At 51.6% G+C, this 14,173-nt stretch overlaps 2 pseudogenes; one reads left to right on the top strand and one right to left on the bottom strand.

The window, feature by feature from the left end:
• The window catches only part of LOC136303663 (uncharacterized), a 265,948-nt pseudogene that overhangs the window by 14,059 nt on the left and 237,716 nt on the right, over positions 1–14,173 (top strand).
• LOC136303683 (olfactory receptor 14J1-like) lies at positions 8,339–9,270 on the bottom strand (annotated as a pseudogene).

A 14,173-nucleotide genomic window follows, 5' to 3' on the forward strand; every position in this document is an offset into this window, starting at 1 on the left:
GCAGTGACCTCCCCACCTACGCCAAACTTGCCCTGGCCCCCAACCACACCCTGGAGATGTCTGGGGCCATTCATCATTTCTCTGCTCTCCAGCACTGAGGCAACGGACTCTGGCTGCAGCTCTGAGCTGGTGCCCAAGGCACCCACCCCTGGCAATGGGGCTGCATGGAGCTGCTCTCAGGAAACCCCCCAAGAGCTGGGGAGTGCCCCAAAACCACCTCAGAAACATGGGATGCACCAAAATCTCTTCAGGAATGCAGAATACACAAAAACTCACTCAGAAATGGGTTAGTCCTCCCTTCATCATTCCCAAATTTTGGCTTCTTCATCTCAGACTTCACCACACTCTCCCAATCCCCACTGCAATCCATCCCACCCTTGCTGGACATCAAGACCCCCTTCCCAAGCCCTGTTTCCCCCATTTCACACCTCCAAACCCCCCTCTCCCCAGTCCTGCCCCACCTAATGCCCATCTCACGCCTCCTGATTTGCATCCCACTTCACCCAAACCCCCTCCAACCCCATTCCACCTTGAGGGGCTGTGGAATCAAGTAATTTTGGGGTGAGATTGAGTAGTATTCAGTGGCATTGGCTGATTTTTAGGTGACAGATCAATCCCTCTTGTCTTTTGTAGTGCCAAGAAAGGGAGACAACTACACCAAATAACCCCCCAAATCCCCTGTATCTACTCAGGTATCTCCCTGAATTCCAGATTCCATTGAAAAACTGTTTAAAAATGAGGCTTTAAATGCCTTTGATGACTTTGTTACTTCTACCCCAATTTTGTGTGTTTTAAAGGGCTGAAGATGAATCAAAAGAAAATTAGGGCCAAAACAAAAGGACCACCAGCTGCTCACCACCATGGATCATAGGGAATGTGGGTCACGAGGGCTCTGCCCTGTGTGGGTCCCCAGATGTGAATAGAGTTGGAGCAGTGCATGAAGCTCTTCTCGCTGTTGGGGCACTCACAAGGCTTCCCTTACCGGTGTTTCTGTTGGTGTTGGCTCAAGACAGAGCTGTCGGAGAAACTCTTCCCATACTGGGGACACTCGTAGGGCCTCTCCCCAGTGTGGAAGTGCCGATGGGTAATGAGGTGGGAGTTATGCTTGAAGCCCTTCCTGCAGTCGGGGCAGCGGAAGGGCCTCTCCTCTCTGTGAATCCGCTCATGTACGTGGAGATGGGAGCTGGTCTGAAACCTCTTCCCACACTGGGGACACTGATAGGGCCTCTCCCCGGTGTGGATCCTCTGGTGAACAATCAGGTTGGAGCTGTCTCTGCAGCCCTTCCCACATTCCCCACAGATGTAGGGCCATTCCTCAATGTGGAGCATCTGGTGGCGGATCAGTTTGGAACTCGTGCTAAAGCTCTTCCCACACTCCAAGAACTTGTAAGGCTTCTCCCCACCATGAAGCTGCTCATGGAAAACCAGCTCCAAGCTCTGGATCAATCTCCGGCCACCTTCCCAACACAGGGAGGGTCTTTCCTGCTCAGAGCACCCTGGGATTGGTTTGGAGCCCCTCCTCCTGCGGGATCTCCGGGGATTTCCCTCCTCATTGGATTCCTGTGCTGTGGAGATGCTCAAAACCGCCTCTTCCACAAGGTTCTGCTCCGGGGATTTGTCCTCCCTGGTCTCCATCCTCAGCTCCTTGTCTGGGGGAGGAAGGACAAGGAGAGGATGGGATTTGCCTCCGTGCCAGAGGGAAGGGGAAGCAGATCCTCTCAGTCCATCCCTGGCAGGACGGCGATGGCAGCGGGGTTGTCCTGCAGCCAGGGCCATGCTGGGCTGGGAGATGGAGCAGGGGAGAGGGAAAAGGGACACTGACTTCCTCCTCACCTGCCTGGCTGTCCTGGGGCATTTTCCTTTTCCTCACAGACTAAACTATAAAATTTTAAAAAACCTAAAATTGGAGTAGGAAAAAAAAACCCAACTCTGACAGGGACAGAATACAACCTGACACCCCGTTAGTCAGGGTGTTGGTAGCAGTCCAATCAAATCGTGGCTGCAGTCCTCCTGGAGTGACAGATGTGGTTTTCTTGAAGCAGCACTCCTGTAGAAGGCTGTAGTTTTCCTCTGAAGGTCCAGTGGTGGTGTAGATGGGTCTGGTCCTCCTCTGGGAATCCAGTGGAAACAGGCTGCTTCTGATGTTTTCAATGTCAGATTATATCCAGGTAGGAATGCTTGGCTCCTCCCTCTGGGTGGAGCATCTCGCAATGGGATGATGTAATTTTATCAGTGACTCAGTGAGACTCAATGGCCCATTAACAGATGATGTGCCCCTGTAGGGAGGATGGGTCGTGGAAGAGATAAAGAAAACCGCCCCACCTTTGTTTAACAGCTGGCTCATTAACAGAAGATATCCTGCAGAGTGATGAGAAATGGGTCATGGAACAATTCTTACTTGGCATCTCCAGCTGGTTTGTTTTCAAACTGCCACACTGGGGAGAAGTGGGACCTTGCTGGGAACTACTGTGAGCAGGTTTGGAGTGACTGGCGTCTGTGGGCAACTGGGCATGACTGGGAGCATGCTGGGAGTTACTGGCATCATATTGGGAGTGACTGGGACTATACTAAGGGCAACTGGAAGAACTGGGAACACACAGGATGAAAGTGAGAGCAACTGGGTGTAACTGAGTGTAACTAAGACCATGCCTGGGGTAAACTAGCTAGCCCAACCCCCACCCAGAGGGGAACCAACATCTCATCGCCCCGCCAAGGCTCTGCCGACACCGGCACCCCCAAAACCATCTCCCGAGGACCCCCCGATGTCCCCCCGGGGGCCATCTGCGGCTCGGCTTTGGAGCGCTGAAAGCTCCAAACATCCTCCCCAAAAAACCTCAAACCCAGGAACAACCCCTTGGATATTTGGGGCGAGCTCCCCCTCCCCGGGCACCTGCGGGATGGGACCCATGGTCCCGGGGGGCTGCGGGTTCAGGGACGGCTGGAGCCACCAGGTGTCTCCTCTCCTCTTCTTCCTCCCGCTTCCCGCTGCCGCTCCGCCTCTTCCTCCTTCCCTCATCCTCTTCATCTTCCTTCCCCTTTCCCTGGACATCTCACAGCTTGTGGGAAGAGCAGGGATGGAGCCGGGACAGGTCGGAACATGGCAGGGGGAGGTGCCCTAGAAATGTCATCACTGGGAGCGACTGGTTTGTACCGGGGTCATACAGTGACTGGGATTGTACTGAGTTTGTACTGACATCAGACTGGGATCATACTGGGAGCAGCTGGGCCCATGCCAAGGGAGACTGTGATCACACTGAGGGAGACTGGGATCATACTGGATTCATCCTGGAAGTGAGGAGCCTGCAGGGGGCAATTGTGGCCATGGTGGGGGAAATTGGCATATACTGGGAGTGACTGGGATCATGGTGAGCTTAACCAGGAGCAGCTGGGAGCAACTGGGACAAACTGGAAGTGACTGGGTGCATGCTGGAGATGATTGGGGTCATACTGGCAGTGAGTACAGCTAGAGTGAAGCTGAGTGGTTCTGAGACAATGGGATGATGCTGGAAGGAACTGGGGTACTCTGGGAAAGACTGGCACCGACTGGAACAAAAGTGAGGGTGAAAGAGTACAATTGGAACCATGTGGGACAAAACTGGTTCATACTGGCAGTGACTGGGACCACACTGGGCCCATCTGTGGTTCATATTGGGAGGGATGGGACTAATACTGGGGGTACCTGAGAGTGACTGGGAACATACCCTGCACATCATCCCTGTAGTGGGGGTGACTTGGAGCACGATGGGAGCAAATGGCATCATACTGGGACTGATGGGGTTGATCTAGCTGGAGGGAACTGGGACCATACTGTGAGTGATCAGGGGTAACTGGGATTATACTGGGACCAGACTGGGAGTGCTGGCATGTGTCAAGTATCATACTGGAGGTTATTGGGCTCATGCTGGTGTTGAAAGGGGGCAAGTGGGATCACACTTTGGGCTACTGGGAGCAACTCTCCATGAGGCCCTGCTGTGTCACAATGGTCCTTAGGATAGATGAGGCCTCAAAGAGTCACAATGGTCTCCATTGTTCCATGAGGCTGCACTGCTTCAAAATGGCCTCCTTGGGTCCATGATGCCCTGTAGTGTCACAATGTCACTCCTTTCTCACAGTGTCAGAAAGGACCCTTCTTCTCATGGAGCCCTGCGGTGTCACTGTGGTCCCCTTGATTCCATGACGCCCTGCTGTGGTAAAATGACCCCGTGGTTAAACAAGGCCCTCCAGTGTCCCAATGGTCCCTTGGATCCTGTGGCTCCCAAAGAGTCATAAGGGTCTCCATTGTTCCATGAGGCTCCGCAATGTCACAAGGGACCTTTGGTTCCATGAAGCCCGACTGTGAAACAACTGTGTCCTTGGTACCTTCAGAATGGCCCCTTTGTTTCATGGAGCACCACAGTATCAGAACGATCCCCATGGCTCCACAGGGCCCCCCAGTGTAACAATGGACCCTTTGTTCCATGAGGTTCCTCAGGGTCACAAAGGTCTCCTTGGATCCCCAGTGTCACAATGGCCCCTTGGCTGCAAGTGGCCCCGCTGTGTCACAAGGGCTTGTGTCTTGGTTTAGATAGACAGGTATCTGCCAGGAAAGATTGGAGTCTCCCTTGGAATGTACGGGCCCTCCCCGTTTACAATTTATTATAAATTTGCAATTAATAGGCTGTCAGGCAAAGATTTTGGGAATAGGTATAGCAGGTCTTTACTAGGGATATAAAAAAAGACAAATGTTGTGGAACAGAAGAACAAGCAAGCAAGCAAACAAACAAGAAATCCTAGAAAACCCTGACAGAGTAAGAAATACAACCTGACACCCTGTTGTTCAGGGTGTTGGAAACAGTCCAAAGGGAAGCCCTCCTGAAATGGCAGATGTGGTCCTGTTGGAAGCAGAGATGGTGCTGTGGAGACAAGGGTGCAGAGATGGGTCCAGTCTTCCTTCGGGAGTCCCATGGGAACACTGGGATGACTGGTGACACTTGTGACTCCCTTTTATCTAGATGAAATCGGTTTGGCTCGTCCTCCCTGGGTAGAGCATCTCACAATGGGATGATGTAATGTGTCATGTCATTGGTGAGCTTTAATGGCCCATTAACAAAAGATATGCTCACGGAGGGAATGGGAGGGTGAGCAGAGATAAGGAACAATGACCCACTTTGTTTTAACAGCTGGCTTGTTATCAGAAAGGCCATTGCACACTCCCTCCTGGAGTTACAACAGGTAAAGAAAAAACACCTCCCCAAGTGGATTTCACCAGATGGAATCGAATATTTTTTTTTTTCTTTTTGGTTACAAAACCCAAGACAGCTTGTGGTTCCATGAGGCTGCAGAGTGTCACTATGGACCTCTGGTTCCCTGAAGCCTTGCTGTGTCACAATGGACTTCTGGTTCCGTGAGCTGTCATGTTGTCAACAATGGCCTCCTTGGTTCTGCAGTGTCACCATGGATCCTTTGTTCCATGAAATTTCTCAGAGTCACCATGGACTTCTTGGCTCTGTGAGGCCCTGCTGTGTCACAATGGCCCCTTGGTTCCATGAGGCCTTTCTCTTCTGTCACATGGACTTTTGATTCCATGAGTTTCCATAGTCCCACAATGATCTGCAGCATCAGTTCCATGTGGCCACACTGTGTCAAAACAGATTTTGGTTCTGTTGGGGGTTAGATTTGTTCCTTCTTTCTCTAAAGAATTTTTTCCCCATAAGTTACCAAGGAGACCAAGTGTTGGATACTTGAGAGTACTTAACCAAAACAAAGAGGTGGACAAAGGTGGAAGGGGGGGATAACGCAGGTAAAAGACAGAGCTTGAGGCAGCTGTGGGCTTTTCTTTTTCCGGCATTCGGGGAGGGAGAGAACGGCTGTTGCTGGCTGGAAGAGTTTCACTGTGGCCAAAGGGATCCAGTCCTGGGAAATCTACTATCACCGGTTCGGCCTGAATCCTGAGTTTTCTCTGCCACTCGCGGGAGCTGGGCCGCTTTCTGCCTCGCCTTCGGCTTCTTCGGCGCTGCTGCCAGGACATCCTGCCCCTGCCTGCCAAGACACCCTGCCATCCCAGCTACCAGCCCGGGACTTTTCCACTGTTTCAGCTTGGTGCTCTGAGGATCCTGCAGGGACACCGAAACCAAACTGCCCTGGGTTTTGTGAAACAAAGCCCTCAAGGTTCTTGGTACTGTTTTCGTTTGTTATTAATGCTGTAGTTGTTTGGTGGGGGGTTTTTTTGTGTTTGTTTGCTTTGTAATACATACTAGTAAAGAACTGCTATTCCTATTTCCCAACTCTTTGCCAAAGAGCCTCTGATTGTAATTTATAATTGAAAAAGAAAATAAAAGGGGGGGGGGGGGGGTTACACTCTCCATCCCAAAGGAAACTGCAGTTGTTGTTTTTTTATTGCCTGGCAGATACCTGTCTCCCCAAACCAAGACAGGTTCCATGCAATCCCACTGTGGCAAAATGTCCCCTTGATTCCATTGGATTCTGCAGTGTCCCAATGGACCCTTTGTTCCACCAGGTTCTAGTGTCACAGTTGACTCCTTGGGTCCGTGAGGCCGTTCTCCAAAATATCAGAATAAGACTCCTTAATACTAAAATGGTGTTAAAGAGGGCATCATTTATTCAGGGCTGAGATCCAGCAGGGGATAACACCAAACCTTATGTGGATACGTGATTCTAAGTGTGCTGCTTATATACATTTGCTAAATGTGTATTTCAGTTTACGCATTTTCATAAAACCCACCCCAAGTTCCCAGTTTCAGTCCGTGCTTATTCTATCACTGCACCCGTGAGCCAGATTTCTTCTTCTTTTGTCACCATCCCTGCTGGGAAAGCAGCCCCTCAATGCCTTGTTTCTCTGCTGAATTTTCACAGGCACAGAAAAAATTGAATTAACCCTTTTGGCATCAAGCCCAAGGCTTTGTGTGCCCAGGCAGAGGCAGGCAGGACGCAGAGCTGTCAGCAAAGGAAGAGCCCAGCCAGGTGGGGCAGCCGGGGGGTGACGACAGCCTGCAGGGACAGAGGCGCAGGGCAGGGACACCGTGGGACAGCCTGGGCTGCACAGGGCACAGGGATGGGCAGCAGCTGCAAGGCCCTGACAGAGCCAACTCCTGCAGCACTCTGCCCATGGCTGCTGGGCCTGGGCCTGAGGCCAGCAGGGGACAAGGGACCCTTGCAGCCCTGGGGCCTCATTGCCTCCTTGTCCCTGCTCAGCAGCCTGGCAGGGGCTGCCCCATGGTGCTGCCCTTGGCATTGCACATCTCCACATCCCAGTGGCCCTAGAAGAGCCCTGAGCACCGAGGGAGGGACAGGATCTGCCTTGCCAGGGGCTGGGGCTCAGGCCTTGGCCTTTTGGATTCATGGAACTCATCCAGGTTTGCTCAGCACCAGAGACACCTTTGCCTTGTCTGTCCCTACTTGTCATCACTGCTTGCAGTGTTCTGCTCTAACTAAAACCTGAGGACACTTTCTCAGTCCTGTCCCCCAGTGAGACTCCTTTAAACGATAAGAATCTTCAGTGTTTCAATTTCACTTTGAATTCTTGAGAAGTTTTTTCAGCACACTCTGAAGGGCTGAGTCTGATGTAAACAGCACCAAAGCCCCGAGAGGGTCACATTGAAGTCCTTGTGCTGTGTCTGTGCTGCTGAGCTGGGCCGGGCTCCTGGCACAGAGGCAGCTCCTGGCAGGGGCAGCGCTGCAGAGAGACAACTCTGCCCAGGAGCAGCCCCTGCGCACAGCACAACAGGGCTGGGGCACTGCCAGGGCACCTCAGGGACACGAGCAGGGCGCAGACAGAGCTCACAGGGGCTCAGCACTGGCAGGGGCTGTGTGCTGTCCCAGAGGGGGCTGTGCCACAGTGGCACCTCTGTGGCTGTGTCACAGAGTCACAGAGCAGGTGAGATGTCAGAAAGGGGCTGTGTGACAGCACAGAGTGGGTTGTGTGAGGTCACAGATTGGGCTATGACATCTCGGAGTTTGTTGTGTGAGGTCATCGAGCAGCTACAGCATCACAGACGGCAGTGTGTGACATTGCAGAGCTGGCTGTGACATCATGCTGTGGCTTTAAGACATCATAGAGTGGGGTGTGAGGTCATAGAGTGTTCTGTGACATTACAGGGTGACTGTATGGCATTACTGAGGGGGTTGTGTGGCATCACTGAATGGGTTGTGACATCACAGAGCTAGCTGTGCCTTCACAGAAGGTGTCTCTGTGACATCAGAGAGTGGATTGTGACATCACAAAGCAGTAACACTAGAAAAAGAATAAGGAAACATCCCAATGAAAAAATGGGCAAATAGGAAAATAATGGATTACATTCTGAGTTACATTCTGAAGGTTCTGGAGCAGGAAAGAAGGAGTTTATTGCTTCTGAAAAGATCCAGGCATCATTTTCCTCAGGGCATCCTTGAGCTCCTGCTTCCTCAGGCTGTAGATGAGGGGGTTCAGGGCTGGAGACACCACTGAGTACAGAACTGACAGGGACAGATCCAGGGATGGGGAGGAGATTGAGGGGGGCTTCGGGTAGGCAAATGTGCCAGTGCTGATGAACAGGAGAGCACGGCCAGGTGAGGGAGGCAGGTGGAAAAGGCTTTGTGCCGACCCTGCTCAGAGGGGATCCTCAGCACGGCCCTGAAGATCTGCACATAGGAGAAAACAATGAACACAAAACAACACAATCCTAAACAGATGGAAAATGCAATGAGTCCAACTTCCCTGAGGTAGTAGTTAGAGCAGGAGAGTTTGAGGATGTGTGGGATTTCACACAAGAACAGGCCCAGGGCATTGCCCTGGCACAGGGACAGGGAAAATGTATTGGCTGTGTGCAGCAGAGCATGGAGAAAGGCACTGGCCCAGGCAGCTGCTGCCATGTGGGCACAAGCTCTGCTGCCCAGGAGGGTCCCGTAGTGCAGGGGTTTGCAGATGGACACGTAGCGGTCGTAGCACATGATGGTCAGGAGGAAATACTCTGCTGAGATGAAGAAGAGAAAGAAAAAGAGCTGTGCAGCACATCCTGCGTAGGAGATGGTCCTGGTGTCCTAGAGGGAATTGTGCATGGCTTTGGGGACAGTGGTGCAGATGGAGCCCAGGTCGCTGAGGGCCACGTTGAGCAGGATAAAGAACATGGGGCTGTGCAGTTGGTGGCCGCAGGCTACGGCGCTGATGACGAGGCCGTGGCCCAGGAGGGCAGCCAGGGAGATGCTCAGGAAGAGGCAGAAGTGCAGGAGCTGCAGCTGCCGTGTGTCTGCCAATGCCAGCAGGAGGAAGTGGCTGATGGAGCTGCTGTTGGACATTTGCTGTGGCTGCATATGGGGGCATGTTCATGGATAAAGGGCAGTGACAAGTCAGGACTGGCTGCTTTGAGCCAAACTTGTGCCATTCCCTGTAGCCTGTCCTGCTGGTGTTGGTGTCTTTGGTGCTGACCCTGTCTGCTGACAAAACAGCAACACATTCGCTTAAGAGCTGGACTAGGTCGGTGCAAAAGATGGCGGCCAGGGCTGCGGCAGCCACACACAAGATGGTGGCCAGGGCTGGAGAACCACACACAAGATGGCGGCTGGGGCCGGGCTGCCAGGGCGGCTGATCTCACTAGGAGGCGCAGCCTCAGCCCTCTGGCTGCCATCCTGTGTGGGGCAGGCAGAGCCCCCCTTCAGTGTCTGTTGAAATGGACATTAATGGACACCCGGGAAAAGGACACGGTTTGGCACCTTTGGTCTGTGCACACAAACATAGACCAGCCAGTTTGGAACGTTGGCTGGCAGTGTTTTGATGTCAAGTCAATTCAAATAGGTGAAAATAGAAAGAAACTCCAGGCATTGAACGTTTTCAAATAAAAACTTCTCTTTTTTTTTCTTTTTTTTTTTCTAAAAGAGGGCTAAAAGCACTTCTTGTGCACATGGACTTCAATTAGCATCAAGCAGCATCACAAGTGGTTTCATCCAGGCAGGAGTCACAGTGACTGTGAGGTGATGAAAATGGAGATGGGATCTGCTTGAGACGGATGGTGCAGCGGCTGCTCACCTGCGACGTGTATCCCTCAGGGTGCCTATTTCTTTAGAACACTATGAAGACTAGAGAGAATTGAAAGTCCACTGCAGTTTAGGTTGTTCTTCATGAGATTGTTCAAGTTGAGCACAGCCATTCTGTTCAGCAGACACACGGGCAGGGGCTTCTTGGAGCGCTGCTCTGGCACCCATTCTTTGGAGGAGGGGATTGCAGGAAAGAAGAAAAGAAGCTCATCAACTACTGAAGAGGAACAGTCACTGACAGGAAGCAGTGGGTTAAGAAATGTGAGGGGAAAAAAGGCAGAAAACATGAGGTGACAAGTGTGAGAAATGGGAGTGGAAAAAGGAGGGAAGTGTGAGGGAAGAAAAGAGTAGGAAACCTGTGTGAGAAAGGGTGAGAAAACTGAGGGGAAAATGGTGAAGATGTGAGTGAAAATAGGAGAGGAAGGTGAGAGGAGGAAAAGGCAGGACATATGATGGGAAAATTCTAAGAAACGTGATCAGGAAAGGCTGAAAAACATAGGGGACAAAATGGAGGGAAATGTGAGGGGAAGAGAGTGAGAAAATTACTGGCAGAGAGAGAGAAACAGGCAGCAAATGTGAGGGGAACATTGTGAGAATCCTGAGGGGAAAAGAGTGAGAAACCAGAGGGCAGAAAAAGGCAGAAAAGATAAGGGGGAAAAAAGGGTGGGAAGTTGGATGGGAAAAGTGGCAGAAAACAGGAATGAAAAAAGGGCAGAAAATGCTAGAGGAAAAGTATAAGCAACATGAGGGGGAAAGAATGATAAATGTGAGGGGAAAAGTGGGAGAAATGTAAGAGGGAAAGCCTGGGAAACATGAGGGCAAAAGTGAGAAACATGAGGAGACAACTTGGAGAAAAAGGACTGAGGAAAGGAGAAAAGCATGAGGGGAGAAAAGGGCAGGATAAGTGAGGGGAAAATTGTGAGAATCGTGAGAGAACAAAAAGGCAGGAAAAAGTGGGAAGCTGGGGAAATGTGAGAGGCAAAGTGTGAGGAAAGTGAGCTGAAAAGGGTGCAGAAAATAAGTAAAACTTGGGAGGCAAACATGACAGGAAAACTGTGAGACTCGGGAGGGGGGAAGGGGTGGAAATGTGAGAGGGAAAAGAACAGGAAATGTGAAGGGTGAAAAGGAGAGAAGGCAGTATTGGCATAACAGCTGAAATGATTCCTAACACATTCCCCCATGCATTTGCCCATTTATTGCACTAGCCCAGGGCTTCTCTATATGTCCGTCTCCCCCCGCCCGGCCTTGATTCCTGTTTGGAAGCAGTAGAAGTGCAGGATGTGCCCACCAGCAGGAGCTGCTCCAAGCTGGGAAGGCGCCAGGTGGTGCTGATTTCCAGAGGCTTCTGTGTCCCAGGTGAGGCCAAGGCAGGAGTGCGTTGAAAGGTGCTGCTGCTGCTCCTCTGTGCCAGAGAGGCCTGGCTGGGCAGGGCACGGCGCCCACCGCACTGCGGGCTCGTTCTCCTGCCACAGCTGGGCACACCTGGCAACAAATCATGATGACTTGTGGGGAAACCAAGGGGTTTGTGGAGGCTGCATTGCTCTGCACACACCCGGGCCACCTGCAGCACAGAGCTTTGGCCCCCAGAAAGGTAAACCCGAGGGGAACAGCTGGAAAAGGTTTCATTTTCACTGTCAATAGATGACTTTATTTCAGTGCTGGGTGCGTGGGGAATCACTTTCCTAACACGTGCTCAGCCAGAAATCTCACCTACTCATTTGTAACCATGGAAATAAGACCGACTCATTACTCATTACTCAAACTCACAGGCTAAACATTCCCTCAAATTAGTTGACATTTTTAAATCACTTCTCAGAAGTTACCGACAGGAGAGTAGGGCTCTCTTGAGAGACCCGGGTGGTCATTTGGGGAACATCCCATTCCTGCAATTCTCCTCTGATGCTCAAGAGCCCCCTACAACCACTCTTTTCCCCTTGAATGCATTCCAGCTACCTTCTTAGGAAGACTACTCTATTCTCAAGGCTAAGGTAGCCACTTGCACACATTAATCACTGCGCTGAGGGAATAGAGGGCTCAACACTCTGTTAATGCAAAGGGAATTCACAATTTGTTACAGTTCAACATCTTCTCAAAACCTGCCTTCTCTGGGAATTGCTCACAAGCATTTCTTTAATTCACCTTGAAAATGTTTTTGCTGACTGAAGCCAGAGTGTGTCTTTCCTTCAGCAATTCAGAAGAAAAACACAAACTGCCTACTGAAACCCTTCTGCTCCCTTCCAAATCAGTTCACTGCTCAAGCACGAGCCACAGGCTCATGCCCGATTCTCTCAGTGAGATAGGATATAATATTTTGCTGCAGCTTAAGAATTATTGGAAGAAAGAATAAAAGCTGTTGGTTCTTGGTGTTGTTATTTAGGGTTTGGATTGGTTCTAGTTGATTTGTTGGGTACTGCTGTGAGCTGGGAGAGGGGCCAGCATGAAGACCAAAACAAAAGGGAAGTAGGAGAAGAGGAGAGGGGACAGAAAAGGAGGCGGTGGGGACAGAATACAGGTTTCCTATTACCCAGCCAAAGGGAAAGGGGACACGGTTCGCCCTGGGCTGGGAAAGGCAATAAAAAGCAGCATTCTGTGTGAGTGTGTGTTGTGTGTGTGTTTGGCTCTTGGGAGAGGGAGATACACACCCAGCTCAGGTGAATCCTTACTAAGAAACAGTTCTCTTTGGCTTTGATGACTTTGTCTCCCCATCAAATTTCATCTAAGAGTTGGCTCCTCTCTAACACCTCTCTCCCAGCAGCTCAGGGCTGTATTGCGCAGTGCTTGCTGTGTGCCAGACAGCACAAGGAGGGCTGGCCTGGTGCCCCTGAATATTTCTGCAGAACACTCTGCATTTCGCCCCTTTGCTCTGGCTCAGTGTACAACTCCAGCACTGCGGGCACTTTCTCCCAGAGCCGTGTGAGGCCCTGGCTCCTGCAGATGTGACCTGACAAGCTGTCCCTGCCTCCCGCTGGCCTCGGTTTCCCCGGCAGAAGCACCGTGCCTGAAGGACGCTGCCCTGTGCCGGAGCCTGCGGAGCAGCCCGGCTCCCTCCCCTGTGCCCAGAGCGCTGCACACACTGCTCGCCTTGGCCAGGAGTTACAGGGCAGCCGGCACAAGGGTGGCAATCCTCAGCCAGGCCTGCAGCCCTCTGCTGTGGTTTGCCTTTCTCGCCTCCTGTGCACACTCTGGACAGCCGATGGCACCAGTCTGTGCTGTGCCCAGCACAGCCACGCTTCCCCTCGGGAGAGCCTTCCCCACTTTCCAACTGTACCAAAGAAGCCATCAATGTCACTCTCCACCTCTAAGAGAAAACTGACAGTTCAGAAGAAAATATTGAGCTTTCTCAGAGGCTCAGAAGGAGGGGAATCATTCCTATGCTACTATCCTACTCCACTGTCCTAGCTGCAATCCTTCTCTACAGTCCTAACTACAGTCCTATTCTACAATCCTTCTCTCTACTGCTCTTGGAGAAAACAGTTCAAAGGGCATTGTCGCCATCTTGTCTCCTTCTTCCACTCTTTCACTGAACTGATCAGTGGCACCAGGCCGGACACAGGCTTGGCTGATGTTACAAATGGATGCTGCACAAAGAAAAAAAAACCAAGAATGAACCATTACTTTCCAAGCTAAGAGCTGCAAAGGCAGGGCAATATTTTTAAAAGGAAGAGGAGATTGAATCAGAGTAGGTCTAAGGAGCAACACTGGGGCCACATTGGCATGGCTTGCTGCAAGAGCTGCTAAGTGCCCCAGGCCTGGAAATATCTCAGGTCTGAGCATCCTGATCTCTTTAAAGAGCTCCCTGGTCATATTGCAGGGCACTTGGACCAGATGAGCTTTACAGGTCCCTGCCAGTCCAGCCCAGTCTAGGATTCCTGGCTGTTTTCATTTGAACAGCACCAAGAGTGGAGGTGAGGAGGAGGAGGCTCATCTGATGCCTGGCAGTTCAGTGCAGGAGGAGCCCATCCCTGGGACACTGTTTCCCCTGCAGCCCCTTGGCATTTTACCTGCAGCAGCTCCTTGGCAGACCAGCGCTGCGCCTCGTCTCTCTGCAGGCAGCACCTCAGGAAGTCACGCAGAAAAGGAGAGCAGAGCTTGGGCTGCTGCAGCTTTGGGATCCCTTTGGTGGCTAGCAGTTGACCCTGGAGAAAAAGGAAACACGAGTTTCTCACCT

Source organism: Chamaea fasciata, unplaced genomic scaffold (genome assembly GCF_029207755.1).
Source record: "Chamaea fasciata isolate MVZ Bird 193981 ecotype frontalis unplaced genomic scaffold, bChaFas1.0.hap1 SCAF_40, whole genome shotgun sequence".
NCBI lineage: Eukaryota > Metazoa > Chordata > Aves > Passeriformes > Sylviidae > Chamaea > Chamaea fasciata.